At 37.6% G+C, this 18,097-nt stretch overlaps 1 pseudogene; it reads left to right on the top strand.

Moving 5' to 3' along the window:
- The first annotated feature begins 1,741 nt into the window (after positions 1 to 1,741).
- LOC125855068 (uncharacterized) lies at positions 1,742 to 14,448 on the top strand (annotated as a pseudogene).
- The last annotated feature ends 3,649 nt before the right edge of the window (positions 14,449 to 18,097 follow it).

Genomic DNA, 18,097 nt, shown 5'->3' with positions numbered 1-18,097 from the left:
CAATGAAAGTGATTGGTAATGCTCAATAATTATATTTCAATTATTATTTGTTCATTTTGTCAATTATTTATTAATTTATATGATTTATTATTCTTATTGTTATTATTATACATTTTGTGGCGGTTTACCTCAGCAAGATAGGAATATTGCTCCAAGTTATGGACTAGATAATTATTTTGATCAGTCCTCACACTTTGAAATGATGGAAAATGTTGGGACATCCTCAAATTTTCATGTCTCGCCTACTTTTGATGCAGATAATTATTAGTATGTCCAACACTTAATTTTTTATTTAAGTTAATTAGATGAGACAAATATTTATACTTTTTTACATATATAGGGAAAATATCACACAAGATGAGCCCATTGATCCTGTGAATATCGATGATTGTGACCTTCCAAATTACGGCTCACCTTCAGCCAGTGATAGTGATGATTTGCCTAATGTCGAGGAATCAGGAGATAATGTTCCATTTGAGGCATCATCTAGTGATGATGATTTTTTAATGCCCAAGACCAATGTCCATGAGTACGTTTTGTAATCATGAAATTCCTTATCTTGATCATCTCCCAGATAATCCAGATATCTTTGGCGATACACATGATGAATATACATCACAACATACGTGGCATGAACCAGAAGATTTCATGAATAGTGCTATTTATATTTAAAAAAAGGCATGTTATTCAATTCAAAGAACCAGTTGAAAAGAGTAGTTAAGCTTCTACATTTAAAGATAGCGAGGGAGTACTTTGTTATTAAATCGACAAAGAAATCATGGCGACTTGTTTGCAGGAGTGTAGAACAAGGATGCCGATTTAGGCTAAATTCTTTTAATGATAAACATACTAAGATGTGGAAAGTTAGAAGATACATTAAAGAACATATATGTGATATGGGTACGTGCCGATAGGGACATTTCAACTTGGATGTTGAGATGATTGCTAACGTCCCCTGTGTGGATATAGAAAAAACGCCACGGTACTATTTTATCCTTGGATGATTTTTCTTTAATAAGAAAATATTCATTTTTTTATTTGATAATTAATATTATTTTTACTTTTCAGGTTTCCCATCAAAGACTGTCAAACAACCGTTCTTAAAGCATATGGCATTTCGATAAGCAGAAAAAAAGCCTATCTTGGTCGCAAGCGTGCTTTTGAAAAAGTCTATGGTACTTGGGAGGGTTATTTTTCTGAGTTGCCGAGGTTCATGGAAGCTTTGAAATACTTTAATCCCGGAACAATAGTTGAATGGAAAACATAGCGGTGTGTCGATGTCATTGAAGATGTATTCAACTATGTGTTCTGGACTTTTAAACCATGCATTAATGGTTTTGTGTTATGTCGTCCTGTTATATCGTTCGACAAAATACATGTTTATGGAAAATATGACATCAAGTTGTTGATTGCGATTGCAACGGATGGTAACGGCTCAATATTACCTTTGGCAATTGCAATAGTTGCGAATGAGAGCATGGAGACATGGAGTTTATTTTTGGATCATTTGTAGTTGCACGTTGTCAAGGGTCGTAGAGGTGTGATATTGATTTCAGATAGGCATCACAGAATACTCTCATCCGTATATAATTCTCCCAATTGGCAGGCCCCATTTGGATTCCATCATTTTTGTTTAAGACATTTGAAGGCCAATTTTTAAAAAAATTTGAAAAATGTCACTTTGAACAACCTTTTATAGGCAACTTCAAAACACTGTCAGGAGAAATTATTTTTGGAAAAAATGGAGATGATCAAGGAGATTAACCCAAAAGCATATGTGTGGTTAATGAAGAACGATCTTGACAAATGGACATTGCACAGGGATGGAGGTAGGAGATGGGGCATGCTGACAACAAACAGTTCTAAGTCATTCAATGGTCTTCTTAAGTCAACTAGGGCTTACCAGTTACTGCAATGGTTAAACTCACTTACAATCAGATTGTGAGCCGATTTGTTACAAGATCAAAATTTGTCAATCAGCTAGTACATAAAAGCAACAATGGATGCCTAAACCATTCAAGATTTTTGAGGATAATCGAAAAAAGTCACAACGTCACACACTCATCAACTATCACCAACAAAGAGAAAACATATTTGAGGTACAGACACATATGCATCATGGTTGTGGTGGTAATAAGCACATTGTAAATGCATCACAAGGAAAATGTCAATGTGGTAAATGACAATCATACCACATTCCGTGCTCTCATGCAATAAAAAGATTTGACCAAATTGGGTATCAAGCATGGGAGCATATGGCACCAGAATTCAGCGTGCGTAGCTACAAAAAATCGTACTCTGGACAATTTAATCCACTCGGCGGTGAAAAGTATTGGCCTGATAGTTCATTTACTATGATAGCAAATAAACAATATTTATGAAAAGTGAGCGTAAATAAAATCACCCGTATACATAATGAAATGGATGTTCCCGCAAGTACACTTACTTGCAAGTGCTCAACGTGCAAACAAATAGGACATGATAGGTGCAATTGTCCTTCACGAGCTCGAAACGCCTCATATGGTGGTAGTAGCTAAAGAAAGATGTTTAACTGTGTTAATTTACTCTTGTGTCAATTTATATGCAACTTTTTATTCGTATTTTTGGTCATTCTCGAGTCATGTTTATATTTTCAATTTTTTTCATTCACTTTTTAAAAAAAAAATACATACACAAAATAATAATTATATATAATTAAAAAAATAATACTATACACCCTAAAAAAAGATACATACACAAAAATAATAATATTATGTTCCACAACCCTTTCTTGAAATACGTAGAACATCTCGCGGTCTAAGTCCCGTATATCCATCCTCATCTTCATTGTCCCTCTTTCTTTTTTTGGCAGGAAGATCCTTTATGTTAACACTCTGTACAATTCTTTTAACAACTTTTTTCCGGTTGTTTAAGGCATATCATCCAATGGCATAATGAAAGTAACATCTGAAAACGAGAGTGGTGACAAAGTGGTCTGCAAAACCAATGATTAATTAAGGAAACTTTGCAAATGAGTCCAAATTACTGAAGGTCACGTAGAAAGTAGAGCCATATTTAAAGAGACCTAGCAATACAACAATAGATCCAAGCACACCAACACTACATATTCGTATGCTTCATTCTATATTCGTAAAATTTTATAATTCGAATAATTAGATGAATCTGAATTCTAAAAGTAGCATAAACTAATATTACTAATAAATGTAAGAACATCTCAAAATGAAAACAATGTCATAAGAAATGAAGCACATGAAGTATACGCAGAAGCACAATGTCAAAAAAACTGAGAAATGCAAAATTAAACCCAACTAATATTACTAACCGCTCCAAACATTGTTATTGCATAGGAAATCAAGTCAACCCTATATATTCGTATGCTCCATTCTTTATTTTGGATCATAGAATCAGAAATGTTATAAGAAGTTGGTGGATAATTAGAATGTAAACCTGTGTCACATTGGGATCCTCAATAACATCCTCTATGATCGTCGTGGAGCTCTCCTCCACGGTGGATGAAGGCCCCGTAGTATGAATCTAAAAAATAATTAAAAGTTAATTTAATATAAAATCAAAGCATTAATAACTAATGTAAATATTTTAAAATAAATAAATAACATAAACATGTGTCACATCGAGATCTTCATTAACTGTCGGAATGACATCCTCTATGATGGGGCTCTCCTCCACGGTGGATGAAGGCCTCGTAGTATGAATCTAATAATTAAAACATCAAAGATACAAACTTTTAGAAACCAAATGGGGAAAATACATTAAAAGAGAACCCCACTTCCTGTAACTAAAGGAAAAAACTGTATAAAGCAATAAAGCAAATCAAGCATAGATTCAAATTTGGATCAAGAACTTCAACAAGATACAAACTTTAACAACCCAATTCAGAAAAATAGAAAAATAAAAGAACCCCACTTTTTGTAATTAAAGGAAAAAAGCTGTATTAAATATATCAATAATACGAACTTGTGACTCAATCGAATCACCAATGTAACATCTCGCAACTAGAAAGAACTAGCAGAAGTTTAAAATCTGGAAATAGTTATTTTTGGAAAGTATAAGGAAATCTGGAAAATTTCAAGCAAGTTAAAAGTGAGTTTTTGGTCAACTTCAAACAACCATAACTCCTAGCTCAGGATGAGTTAAGTGTAGTTCCAGATATGGTTGGAAATCTCTTGGAATGATCTTTCCAACACAGCTAAGTTTAGACAATTCTGAGTTCGGATGAGTGAGTTATGCCCTTTTGAAGTTGGGCTGTTGAAATAAGGAAAGTCCAATCCGGATTTTTAAGGGGTAGTTTGGTCTTTCCCTTACTGAACTTAATTAATTCATTTTTCGTATTATTTTTAGGGGCTAAACTGTCTGGGTTCAGGTTATGCTTTTGGAAAATAGAGCTAGGGTTTTTGGAGAAAGAACACAAGAGAAAAGAGAAAACGAAAAGCAAGATTCATCATTTCGAAAGGATTTGATCTCGGATTTATTCAAAGATTTGATCCCACCAGGTATGTGAGTCTCTCATAGTAATGGCTTCATTCACCAATGCTCCAAGCATGTTTAATTAAGTGAAATTCGTCCTAGAAGAGTTGAAAAATTGATGTTCTTGACAAATATTCTTGAATTCGAATGTTGTTAGCGAATTAGGACCAATTGAGAAGTTTATGAGATCCTTACATTGAGTTTAGGGTTGCTTTGAGTTAGTTTCTTGAGTATACATGCTGGGCGTCGGGATTTAAAACGAATTTAAGGAAGATAATCAAATTTAGGTGGATTGAGGCTGAAAGACGAAGAAGGAAAAAGTAGAGTAAGGTTCAGGAAACAAGTCTGCGTCGCGGACTTGTTCCCCCTGTGAACAAAAATCTTCTCCGCATCGCGGAGACGACACGGACTCCACTGTCTCAAATTTTAATTTCGCGAATAATTATTTAGGAACATCGCGTCGCGGACTTGTTCCAAGACGGTGATTTCGTAACTTTTCTCTAGTTTAGCTATTCTAAATCATTCCTAAACATCAATAGACCTTTCCTATAACAAATCATAATCCTTGAATCCATAATTCAAATTCAAGTAAAGTTCAGAGTCAAGTCAAGAGCAGTTAAGATCAAAGTCAAGAGAAGTCAAGAGTCAGTAAGAGAAGTTCATTTCAAGTCTTCACAAGTCTTTTACAAACGTTTTAAGTTTGTTTTAAGACTTAAATTTTGAAGTTGAGTAAAAAGTAAGAGCAAAGTTCATTTTCTTTAAAATGATATATGGGAACTAAGTATTTCCAAAAGTAAATGTTTTCACATTTGAGATGAGAGGAAACTGAGATTTCCAAAGGAGTTTTGAACAACAAAAGGGAACATTGATTTCAAGAGATCTTTTTAAGCTAAGTTTGAGCAATTATCTCAAACCAGAGAAGAAGTTATTTTAAAAATATTTGAGCTAAGTATATTTTGGGAGTAGTATTGAGCACCGATAGGGAAACGCGAGTTCATATTAACTCAAGCCCCCATAAACCTTGTAGCCATCATGGGCAGAAAAATGATCATACTTTTTAGATGATTCCTTAGTGCTTTTTAGCATAGACTAGTGGATCTACTTAGTAGTTCAGGTTCTCTACCAATGGAAAGGTATAGGACGGTCCTTAGCAATATGAGGTATAACGTTGTACCATCACTTAGACTTATAATGATGGTTGTCGGTTAGAGAAACTCCCACAAAAGTTATTGTATTTCTATATACATCAGTTTATTGTATTTTTACATACATTTCAGAGTTATGTTGTATCCTCGTATATACACAGAGTTGGAATCATGTTTTTAAACAACTTTTCTTTATATTGCACTTGTTTTAAATTAATTTATATTGAAATGAGTTTAGTTAATTATTCATGAGTTGAGAAGAGCCAAGGTAAGTGTTTCTTTCAGATTTCATTTCAAACCTATGTTTGTTAGCTTTCCAACTCGCATACTCGTACATTCAATGTACTGATGCTTGTTGGCTTGCATCTTATTATGATGCAGACACAGGTAACTAGGATTGGCATTCGGCGCATCGTTGATCCAGTGAGCAGTTCAGAATATGTTGGTGAGCCTCTTTGCATTCCAGAAGACTCATTTTCATTGCTTTCTGTTTTAGTATTAGTACATTAGGATGTCGTGGGCCTGTCCCGACATCCATCTCAGTTGTTTAGAGGCTTCATAGACAGACAGACAGTCAGTTAGTTAATTTCATTGTCTTTACTTTTCATTTCATATGTTAAAGACTTGAGTTTGCCTTAAAGGCCAGTTGAATGTTCCTTTATAACATTCTAGTTACTTCATAAATGTGTATGTGGTGAGTTAAGTCTTCTGCTGAGTTAGTAAGCCAGGCCAAGGGTTCGCTTGAGGCCAACAATGGTCTTCGAGTGCCAGCCACACCCAGGGTGTAGGGTCGGGGCGTGAAAAACTTGGTTTCAGAGCCTAAAGTTCAAGAGTCCTAGAGAGTCTATGAAGCAGTGTCTATAGAGTCCTAGTTATAGGTGTGAAGCGCGCTGCATATATAATTAGGAGGCTGCAACATTTAGGAACTCTTTCACTTCATTCATACTCTTTTCGTGCATTATAGTTTGATCTCAAAAAAGTTTCTTCTAATTCGTGCTTGCGTGTATTTTTCAGATAATCATGCCTTTAGGAAGTGTAGTCAGAGGTCGTCCAGGTAGGAGAAATGTTGAGGTACAAGAGTTACCCAATGCATCTGAAGTGCAACCTCAAGGAGAAGTCACCAATGCTGAGTTTCCTGAGGCTATCCAGATGTTGAGCCAAGCTGTGACTAACCAGGTTGGGTAGAAAAGAGGGGCCCGACGAGAAGAGGTTGATACTTCAAGGATTCGTGAGTTCTTGAGGATGAATCCTCCAAGTTTCACTGGTTCAAGCACTACTGAGGATCCAGAGAACTTCATTAAGGAACTGAAAAAGGTATTCGATGTGGTGCATGTTGCTGATACTGGGAGAGTTGAGATAACTGCATATCAACTGAAGAATGTTGCTAGGACCTGGTTTGATCAGTGGAAGGGGGGGGGGGGGGGGGGGNGCACCACCTGCGAGTTGGGCTTGTTTTGAGGAAGTTTTCTTAGGGCGTTTCTTTCCCCGGGAACTGAAAGAGGCCAAGGTAGGTGAGTTCCTCACACTTAAGCAAGATTCTCTAAGTGTTCATGAATATGGGTTGAAGTTCAACCAACTATCACGTTATGCTCTGGAGATAGTTAAGGACATGAGGAGTAAAATGAGCTTGTTTGTTGCTGGGTTGGGCCGTCTATCAAACAAAGAGGGCAGGGCAACGGTGTTGATAGGTGACATGGACATATCAAGGTTGATGGTTTATGTGCAGCAGGTTGAGGAAGAGAAGCTGAGAGACATGGAAGAATTCAGAAATAAGAAGCGAAGACATGGAATGAGTCTGGGCAGCAGAAGGGTAGTGTAAATCATTCGTCCTTTCAGAAGAAAAAGGGACCTGCACCATCATCTGCTAGAGCACCTGCACCCAGAAACAAATGTGAGTATAATGGCCAGAATTCGCAGAACTTCAGAGCTAGACCAACACAGTCTCAAGGTAGTGCGACACAAGGAGGTAATTGGTCTCCTGTATGTGGTAGGTGTGGTAGAAACCACTCAGGTAAGTGTCGTGATGGCCAAACAATTTGTTTCAAGTGTGGGCAAGAGAGCCACTTCCTGAAAGAGTGCCCTAAGAACAGGCAAGGTAGTGGCAATCAGGGCAATAAAGCCCAATCTTCATCAGTTGCTCCACCAGACAGGGCTGCACCTAAAGGAGCTACTTCAAGTACTGGCGGAGGAACAAACCGTCTTTATGCAATCATCAGCCGTCAAGAGCAAGAGAACTCTCCAGATATAGTTACTGGTATGATCAAAGTCTTTGCTTTTGATGTTTATGCTTTGCTAGACCGAGGAGCAAGTTTATCTTTTGTAACCCCTTATGTTGTAACAAGTTTGAGGTTCTTCTTGAGATACATTGTGAACCCTTTTGTGTTTCTACACCTGTTGGGGAGTCTATTCTAGCTGAGCGAGTTTATCGTCATTGTGTCATTTCCATCAATCACAAAGACACTATAGCTGATTTAGTTGAGTTAGACATGGTGGATTTCGATGTCATTCTAGGTATAGACTGGCTTCATGCCTGTTATGCATCAATAGATTGTAGAACTCGAGTTGTCAAGTTTCAGATTCCTAATGACCCAGTTATAGAGTGGAGTAGTAGTTCAGCAGTGCCTAAGGGTCGTTTCATTTCGTACCTTAAGGCGAGAAAGTTAGTTTCGAAGGGTTGTATCTATCACTTAGTCCGAGTTAATGGCTCATGTGTTGAGGTACCTCCCATTTAGTTAGTTCCTATAGTAAAAGAGTTTCTAGAAGTCTTTCATGTTGACCTACCCGGAGTTCCTCCTATGAAAAAAATAGACTTTAGTATAGACATCATTCCAAATACTCGTCCTATCTCTATTCTGCCATACAGAATGACACGAGCAGAGTTGAAAGAGTTGAAAGAGCAGTTAAAGGATCTATTAGATAAGGGCTTCATTCAACCAAGTGTCACACCTTGGGGCACTTCGGTCTTGTTTGTGAGAAAGAAAGATGGTTCCCTTAGGATGTGTATAGACTACCGTCAGTTGAACAAGGTTACCATCAAGAATAAGTATCCTCTTTCGAGAATTGATGATCTTTTCGATCAACTTCAGGGTGCTTCTTGTTTATCAAAAATTGACCTCAGATCAGGCTATCATCAATTAAAAGTAAGGGAATGTGATATTCCAAAGACAGCTTTCAAAACCAGATATGGTCATTATGAGTTTTTGGTCATGTCATTCGGTTTGACTAATACACCAGCATCGTTCATGGATATTATGATTAGAGTCTTCAAACCTTATTTAGATATGTTTGTTATCGTCTTCATTGATGACATATTAATCTATTCAAGGAATGAAGAAGATCATGCTAGTCATCTCAGAATAGTTCTTCAGACTTTGAAAGATAGAGAGTTGTATGCCAAATTCTTTAAGTGTGAGTTTTGGCTTGTGTCTGTGGCATTCTTGGGCCACATAGTTTCCAGTGATGGAATTAGAGTTGATACTTAAAAAAATGAGGCAATGCAGAATTGGCCTAGACCCACATCTCCAACTGATATTAGGAGTTTCTTGGGTTTGGCTGGCTATTATAGAAGGTTTGTAGAAGGGTTTTCATCCATTTCATCCCCTTTGACGAAGTTGACTAAAAAAATAGTGAGGTTTAAATGGTCTGAATCTTGTGAGAAAAACTTTCAGGTATTGAAGAAAAGGTTGACTACTGCCCCAGTTTTAACTTTACCAGAAGGTACTCAAGGTTTTGTGGTGTATTGTGATGCATCTAGAGTTCGCTTGGGTTGTGTTTTAATGCAAAATGGCAAAGTTATAGCTTATGCCTCTAGACAATTGAAGGTTCATGAGAAGAACTACCCAACCCATGACTTAGAATTGGCTGCTGTAGTATTCACTTTGAAGATATGGCGTCATTATTTGTATGGTGTTCATGTTGATATATTCACCGATCATAAGAGCCTTCAGTATGTGTTCACCCAAAAAGAGCTTAATCTCAAACAGAAGAGGTGCTTAGAATTACTCAAGGATTATGACATGACTATTCTTTACCACCCAGGTAAGGCTAATGTGGTTGCTGATGCGTTAAGCAGGTTGTCTATGGGTAGCACCGCCCATGTTGAAGAAGGAAAGAAAGAGTTAGCAAAAGATGTGCACAGACTAGCACGCCTGGGAGTCAGACTTATGGATTCCACAGAAGGTGGTATAGTGATGACGAATGGGGTTGAGTCATCATTAGTGTTAAAAGTAAAAGGAAAGCAAGACCAAGACCCTATTTTGCTTGAATTGAAGGGAAATGTTCATAAGAAAAGAGTATTAGCTTTTGAACAAGGGGGAGATGGCGTATTGAGATATCAAGGTAGGTTATGTGTACCAATGGTGGATAGACTCCAAGAAAGGATCATGGAGGAAGCTCATAGCTCCAGATATTCCATTCATCCGGATTCCACCAAGATGTATCGTGATTTGAAAGAAGTGTATTGGTGGAATTGCATGAAGAAGGGCATTGTAGAATTTGTTGCTAAGTGTCCAAATTGCCAACAAGTTAAAGTAGAGCACCAAAGGCCTGGTGGTTTGGCGCAGAATATAGAACTTCCAGAATGGAAGTGGGAGATGATTAATATGGATTTCATCATAGGCTTTCCAAGGTCTCGCATACATCATGATTCTATTTGGTTGATCATCGACGGAATGACAAAATCAGCCCATTTTCTGCCCATTCAGCAGAAGATTATGCCAGGTTATATATTCAGGAGGTAGTAAGACTTCATGGAGTTTTAGTCTCTATTACTTCAGATAGAGGTGCACAATTTACTACACAATTCTGGAAATCTTTTCAGAAAGGTTTGGGTTCAAAAGTGAACTTAAGTACTGCCTTTCATCCTCAGACTGACGGGCAAGCAGAGCACACTATTCAGACATTGGAAGATATGTTGAGGGCTTGTGTGATTGATTTCAAAGGGAATTGGGATGATCATCTACCTCTCATCGAGTTTGCTTACAACAACAGTTATCACTTGAGCATCCAAATGGCTCCTTATGAAGCTCTTTATGGGAGAAGATGCAGATCTCCTATTGGATGGTTTGAAGTGGGTGAAGCAGGATTTATAGGACCAGATTTAGTTCACAAGCTATGGAGAAGGTGAAAGTAATTCAAGAGATATTGAAAACAACACAGAGTCGTCAGAAATCCTACACTGATGTTAGGAGAAGGGCGTTAGAGTTCGAGGTAGATGATTGGGTATATTTAAAAGTTTCACCCATGAAGGGTGTTATGAGGTTTGGTAAGAAGGGGAAGCTTAGTCCCCGGTATATTGGACCTTATAGAATAGCCAAGAGGATTGGCAATGTAGCTTATGAGTTGGAGCTACCACAAGAATTAGCAGCAGTTCATCCGGTGTTTCACATCTCTATGTTGAAGAAGTGCATGGGCGATTCTTCATTGATCATATCAACTGAAAGTATTGAGATCAAGGATAACCTATCTTATGAGGAGATTCCGTTTTAGATTCTAGATCGCCAAGTTCGCAAGTTGAGAACAAAGGAGGTTGCGTCGGTCAAAGTCCTTTGGATGAACCAAATTGTTGAAGAAGCTACTTGGGAAGCTGAAGAGGATATGAAGAAGAGATATCCACATCTCTTTGAAACCGGAGAAAATGCAGACCAAGGTACTAATTTTCTTCTTAGTATTATCTAAATTATGAGTGAGCATGTTCTTTGCTTGAAGTTGCTTTCCGGATGTTTGAACTTGATGTTATCACCCTTAGCTTAGTAAGAGTAAATCTCATTCAAGGACAAATGTTCCCAAGGGGGATATATTGTAACATCTCGCAACTAAAAAGAACTAGAAGAAGTGTAAAATCAGGAAGTAGTTATTTTTGGAAAGTACAAAGAAATTTGGAAAATTTTAAGTTAAAAGTGAGTTTTTGGTCAACTTCAAACGACCATAAATCCTAGCTCAGGATGAGTTAAGTGTAGTTCCGGATATGGTTGGAAATATCTTGGAATGATCTTTCTAACACCGCTAAGTTTGGGCAATTCTGAGTTCGGATGCGTTAGTTAAGCCCTTTTGAAGTTGGGCTGTTGGAATAAGGAAAGTCCAATCCGTAATTTTAAGGGGTGGTTTGGCCTTTCCCTTACCCAACTTAACTAATTCAGTTTACGCTTTTGAAAAAATAGAGTTAGGGTTTTTGGAGAAAGAACACAAGAGAAAAAAGAAGAGGAAAATCAAGATTCATCATTTCGAAAGGATTTGTTCTCGGATTTCTTCAAAGATTTGATCCCACCAGTATGTGAGTCTCTCATAGTAATGGGTTCATTAACCAATGCTCCAAGCATGTTTAATTCAGTGAAATTCGTCCTAGAAGAGTTGAAAAATTGATGTTCTTGACAAATATTCTTGAATTCGAATGTTGTTAGCGAATTAGGACGAATTGAGAAGTTTATGAGATCCCTACATTGAGTTTAGGCATGCTTTGAGTTAGTTTCTTGATTATACATGTTGGGTGTCGGGATTTAAAACGAATTTAAGGAAGATAATCAAATTTAGGTGGATTGACGCTGAAAGACGAAGAAGGAAAAAGTCGAGTAAGGTTCAGGAAACAAGTCCGCATCGCAGACTTGTTCCCTCTGTGAACAAAAATCTTCTCCGCATCGCAGAGAGGACACAGACTCCACTGTCTCAAATTTTAATTTCACGAATAATTATTTAGGAACATCGCGTCGCGGACTTGTTCCAAGACGGTGATTTCGTAACTTTTCTCTAGTTTAGCTATTCCAAATCATTCCTAAACATCAATAGACCTTTCCTATAACAAATCATAATCCTTGAATCCATAATTCAAATTCAAGTAAAGTTAAGAGTCAAGTCAAGAGCAGTTAAGATCAAAGTCAAGAGAAGTCAAGAGTCAGTAAGAGAAGTTCATTTCAAGTCTTCACAAGACTTTTACAAATGTTTTAAGTTTGTTTTAAGACTTAAATTTTGAAGTTGAGTAAAGAGTAAGAGCAAATTTCATTACACGGACTCCACTGTCTCAAATTTTAATTTCGCAAATAATTATTTAGGAACATCTCCGTGTCTCGGACTTGTTCCAAGACGGTGATTTCGTAATTTTTCTCAAGTTTAGCTATTCCAAATCATTGCTAAACATCAATAGACCTTTCCTATCACAAATCATAATCCTTGAATCCATAATTCGAATGCAAGTAAAGTTAAGAGTCAAGTCAAGAGTAGTTAAGATCACAGTAAAGAATCAGTAAGAGAAGTTCATTTTAAGTCTTCATAAGTCTTTTACAAACGTTTTAGCATTGTTTTAATACTTAAGTTTTGAAGTTCAGTAAAGAGTAAGAGCAAAGTTCATTTTCTTTAAAATGATATATGGGAACTAAGTATTTCCAAGAGTACATGTTTTCACATTTGAGATGAGAGGAAATTGAGATTTACAAACGAGTTTTGAACAACAAAAGGGAACATTGATTCCAAGAGAGCTTTTTAAGCTAAGTTTGAGCAATTATCTCAAACCGTAGAAGAAGTTGATTTAAAAAGATATGAGCTAAGTATATTTTGGGAGCAGTATTGAACACCAATACGGGGACACGAGTTATTATTAACTCAAGCCCCCATAAACCATGTAGCCATCATGGGCAGAAAAAGGATCATACTTTTTAGATGATTCCTTAGTGTTTTTTAGCATAGACTGGTGTATCCACTTAGTAGTTCAGGTTCTCTACCGATGGCAAGGTATAGGACGATCCTTGGCAACGTGAGGTAAAACGTTGTACCATCACTTAGGCTCATAGTGATGGTTGTCGGTTAGATAAACTCCTACAGAAGTTATTGTATTTCTATATACATCGGTTTATTGTATTTTTACATACATTTCAGAGTTATGTTGTATCCTCGTATATACACTGAGTTGGCATCAGGTTTTTAAATAGCTTTTCTTTATATTGCACTTGTTTTAAACTGATTTATATTTAAATGAGTTCAGTTAAGTATTCATGTGTTGAGAAGAGCCAAGGTAAGTGTTTCTTTCAGATTTCATTTCAAGCCTATGTTTGTTAGCATTCCAACTCGCATACTCGTACATTCAATGTACTGATGCCAATTGGCCTGCATCTTATTCTGATACAGACACATGTAACTAGGATCGGCATCCGGCACATCGTTGATCCAGTGAGCAGTTCAGAGTCTGTTGGTGAGCCTCTTTGCATTCCAAAGGACTCCTTTTCATTGCTTTCAATTTTAGTATTAGTTCATTAGGATGTCGTGGGCCTGTCCCGACATCCATCTCAGTTGTTTAGAGGCTTCATAGACAGACAAACAATCAGTTAGTTAATTCCGTTGTCTTTACTTTTCATTTCATATGTTAAAGACTTGAGTTTGCCTTAAAGGCCAGTTGAATGTTCCTTTATAACATTCTAGTTACTTCATAAAATTCCGCACTATTTCCTATGTTCTTATGTTTTGAAATGCTATGAGGCTTGTATGAGACTTTTCAAAGTCTTGTACGTCGTGTCACGTCCAGGGTGTAGGTTCGGGTCGTGACAAACATGGTACTAGAGCAAAAGGTGTTGGGATGTTTTTTTTAGGATTGATATCTCACAAGCCACGTCTAGTAGAGTCTTGTTCATGAGTGTGAAGCGCACCACATTTATGGATAAGAGGATATAAGATGTAAGGAAATTTCACTTTCTTCATTACTCATAAGTCGTGCCTTAGAGTTTAGCTCTATAAAAGTCCCTTTCCTAACCCTTCTCTTGTGTCTTCAGGAATGAATACACGAAGGGCGAATGCTAGAAGGGTGGAAGAGGAGAATGTGAATCAAGGAGTTCCTTAGAAGAATCAAGTTCCTTGAGGCAATCAAGTTCCTATCAGCCCTTCGGCTATGTCGGATGAAGAAGTTAGGTCGGCTCTTCTAAGGATGGCTAAACCCATAACTACTCAAGCCCAAGCTATGACAGCCCAAGCGAATAGGGGTGTTGAGACTCATGCGATCCCTAATGTGAGCACTATGGCTTCTAGGTTGAGAGACTTTGTGAGGATGAATCCTCTGGTGTTTCTTGGTTCCATGGTGGGAGAGGATTACCAACAATTTGTGGATGAGGTTTATAAGGTAGTTAATACTATGGGCACGACTTCTATAGAAAAAGTGGAACTAGCCTCTTATCAATTGAAGGATGTTGCCCAAGTTTGGTTTACTCAATAGAAGAGCAATAGGTCGGTAGAAGCAAGTCCTATGGATTGGGAGGTATTTAAGAAAGCATTCCTTGATAGGTTCTTTTCCCGTGAGAAGAGAGAAGTTAAGATGGAAGAATTTATCAACCTTAGGGAAGGTAGCATGAGTGTGCAAGAGTATTATTTGAAATTTACCCTATTGTCTAAGTATGCTTCATCTCTGGTGTCGAATCCAAGGGATGAGATAAGTATATTTGTGACGGCTGTGTCCGACTTAGTTAAGGAAGAATATCGTACGGAAATGCTCCATGATGACATGAATATCTCTAGGCTTATGGTGTATGCTCAACAAATTGAGGAGTCCAAACTCAAGAAAAAGAATAGGGAGATGAAGAGAGCTAGGTCCGATGAGCAAGGTCAACCAATGTTCAAATGAGATCTTCTACCCAAGATTCTTCAAGCACTCCTAGTGTTAACCAAGAGAAAGGTAGTGGGTCTCCATTTCATAAACCTACTTGCACTAATTGTGGAAAGAAACACTTTGGGAAGTGCCTAGCAGGTACAAATGGATGTTATGGTTATGGAAAGAGTGATCATCAAGTGAAAGATTGCCCTACACTCTCGGCAAAAGGAAGAGGTGCCAAGCAAGATTCTCCTAATGGTACGGTTCCTATTCCTCCAAATTATGGTCATTTGTATGCCATTCGGTCTAGAGAAGAAAAAGGAGCCCTTCCGGATGAAGACACCAGTATGTTGATAGTTCCTTATAGTTGTGAATGTTTTATTAAGGTCTGTGTTATTTTCATGTTAGCCTTAGTATGGGTTTACTCCCAAGGGGGAGATAGTATGTTTAGAAGGCAAGATTGTTGAGAGTTCCAACATCCTTATCTCTTTCTTCTATTCTTATTCAAGCTTAAGACCAAGAGTTCCTTGTAGCTTGTTTCATGTTTTGGAGTCATGTGTGATTATGTGTTTCCATGGTCCCCTTATGATATGCATGTACTTCATGAATTCATGTTTAATGAGAAAATGAGTTTTTTATGATTTATGTTCCTCATGCTGATGTGCATTTAATATAAGTTGCCTATATGCTTCATGAGATGAAATGTTGAACATGCTTAAATGTGCTTTTGAGAATAATTGCATAATTTGCTTAATGATGTTATGTTGAGCATGCTTTGAATTGGAGAAGGTAATTCCTCTAATGAAATGAGAAATGTTGAAGTTTTCATGCATGATGAGTTTGTGATGTAGTTCCTACTTCCTTGTATTGCATTGAGTATGTTTGAGATGGAGTTGATGTTTCCTCCTTGTCTTGTGCATTATGTTGATGTGTCATGCATGATGGGCTGCTAGTCTTGAGTCTTTAATTCCATAAAGTGTTTAAAGTGTCATTCGGGGACGAATGTTCCCAAGGGGGAGATAATGTAACGACCAGAAAAACTAGTAGGTCAAACTAGAGCATTACATGTGAGTTGTTGAGTTTGATATGGGGCTTTATGTTGTAAAATTAGTTCCAGAGCTTAGGTTGAGGGGTATAGGGGTTAAACGTCAAGGTACGACTCCCCAAGGACCAACCAAAGGTCCTTGAGGAGGACCCTAAAGCCTAACCCTCAAAGCTGCCCAAAGAACCAAAAGTTGTAAAAAAAACTTAGGATCTACGAATGGGACCTACACCTCATAGGTCCATCCATGCCTAATGGGGGAGGTCCGTAGGTCAAGGCCCAAGATTTCAAGTTGCATACCCCACTCACGAACCTGCAGGAATAGGCGTCAGTGCACCCACGGTCTATGGGTCAAGGGGCGTGGATCACACCTGGGAATCAGCCTAGTTTCGACCAATTAAAGGGCAAGGTTGTAAATTCCTAGGATGGTTATTTTATTTAGGGGTCGTCTTATATTGATTATTTAGAATTACCTAAGGCTTTTCAAACTCATAACTACCCTTTTACAATTCATTATTCCCAAAACCCAAAAACATAAACCACCTCCTCTCCACATAATTCTCTCTCTAGAAACCTCCATTGGAAAAGGGGAAGTCAAGTTTTGGAGCTCAAGAGTTCATCACTTCTCTTCAATTTCCTGAGTAAATCTTCATAAGGTATGGTAGTTTTGATTCATGGCTAACTTTCCATCCATGAAGTCCTCCAATCTTCAATTTCAAATTTGGAATTTCTCCAAAACTAAGGGTTTTCATTCTAGGTCATGGATTCTTCCTCAAAACGTTTTCAAAGGTTTAATTATCATATATTAAGATTGACTTTCTGTTTTAATGGTGGTTTTAAGATAAAATCCCCCATGAATCCATGATTCCCCCTTAACCCTAATTTGTGACTTTGGTGTGGGAGAATTGTAGTAAGATGAATGTTATGTAGTTGATTTTATAATGCTTTAGTTACTTCAATCATGTCATTATTCATGCCAAAATTGTAGTATTCTAGGTGTGTTACTGAATTGTGATTCATGGCCTTGAAGGGGCAAAGTATGAAGAATTGATGTATAATCATGGTGCTATGTAAATGTTTCGTGATTTCAATGAAAGTAATGTGATCATGTCTACAATGCAATTGTGTTATTATTTAAAGGATATTCTCAACTATACCCTTATGACTGATGACGATATATTTGAATGTTTTCTTCATTGAAGTGTTGCATCTTGAATTGGTAGGCTGAGGGCATCCTCTTCTTGTGTAACTAATGTATCTTGACTTAATGAACTTTGAATTGGTAGACCTAATGGTGGTAGCGTTTTCATAAATGATTAATCAAGTATTCTAGGCTTTGTCTTGAATCAGTAGACCTAATGTTGGTAGCCTTTGCATGATGAGTCTATGAACTATTCTAATGATGTGTCTTGAATCGGTAGGCTAATGGCACCCTTCCATGCATGATAATAATGAACTTTGGATCGGTAGGCTTATGGCACCCTTCCACAAATGATAATGATGAACTTTGAATCGGTAGGCTTATGGCACCCTTCCACAAATGATAATGATGAACCTTGAATCGGTAGGCTTATGGCACCCTTTCATGAGGATTCAATGAGCTTTCCTAATAATGTACCTTGAATCGGTAGGCTTATGGCGCCCTTTCATGTGTTAATCAATGTGCCTTGGGTCGGTAGGACAATGGGACCCTCTCATGTGTAATAATGTTAAAGTAATGAAATACTCTATGGGAATGTAAGCTTAGTACTGCGTGGATATGGTAAGATGGAAGCTCTCCCCATGTTTAGGCCGGGTTTCACTGAACATCTACCTTATCCCATAACTATGTGCCCACATAGTTTATTAGCTAGTGGATCCACCTAA

This window comes from Solanum stenotomum, chromosome 1 (genome assembly GCF_019186545.1).
Source record: "Solanum stenotomum isolate F172 chromosome 1, ASM1918654v1, whole genome shotgun sequence".
Classification (NCBI taxonomy): Eukaryota; Viridiplantae; Streptophyta; class Magnoliopsida; order Solanales; family Solanaceae; genus Solanum; species Solanum stenotomum.
This window is presented reverse-complemented; position numbering and strand designations above follow the sequence as displayed.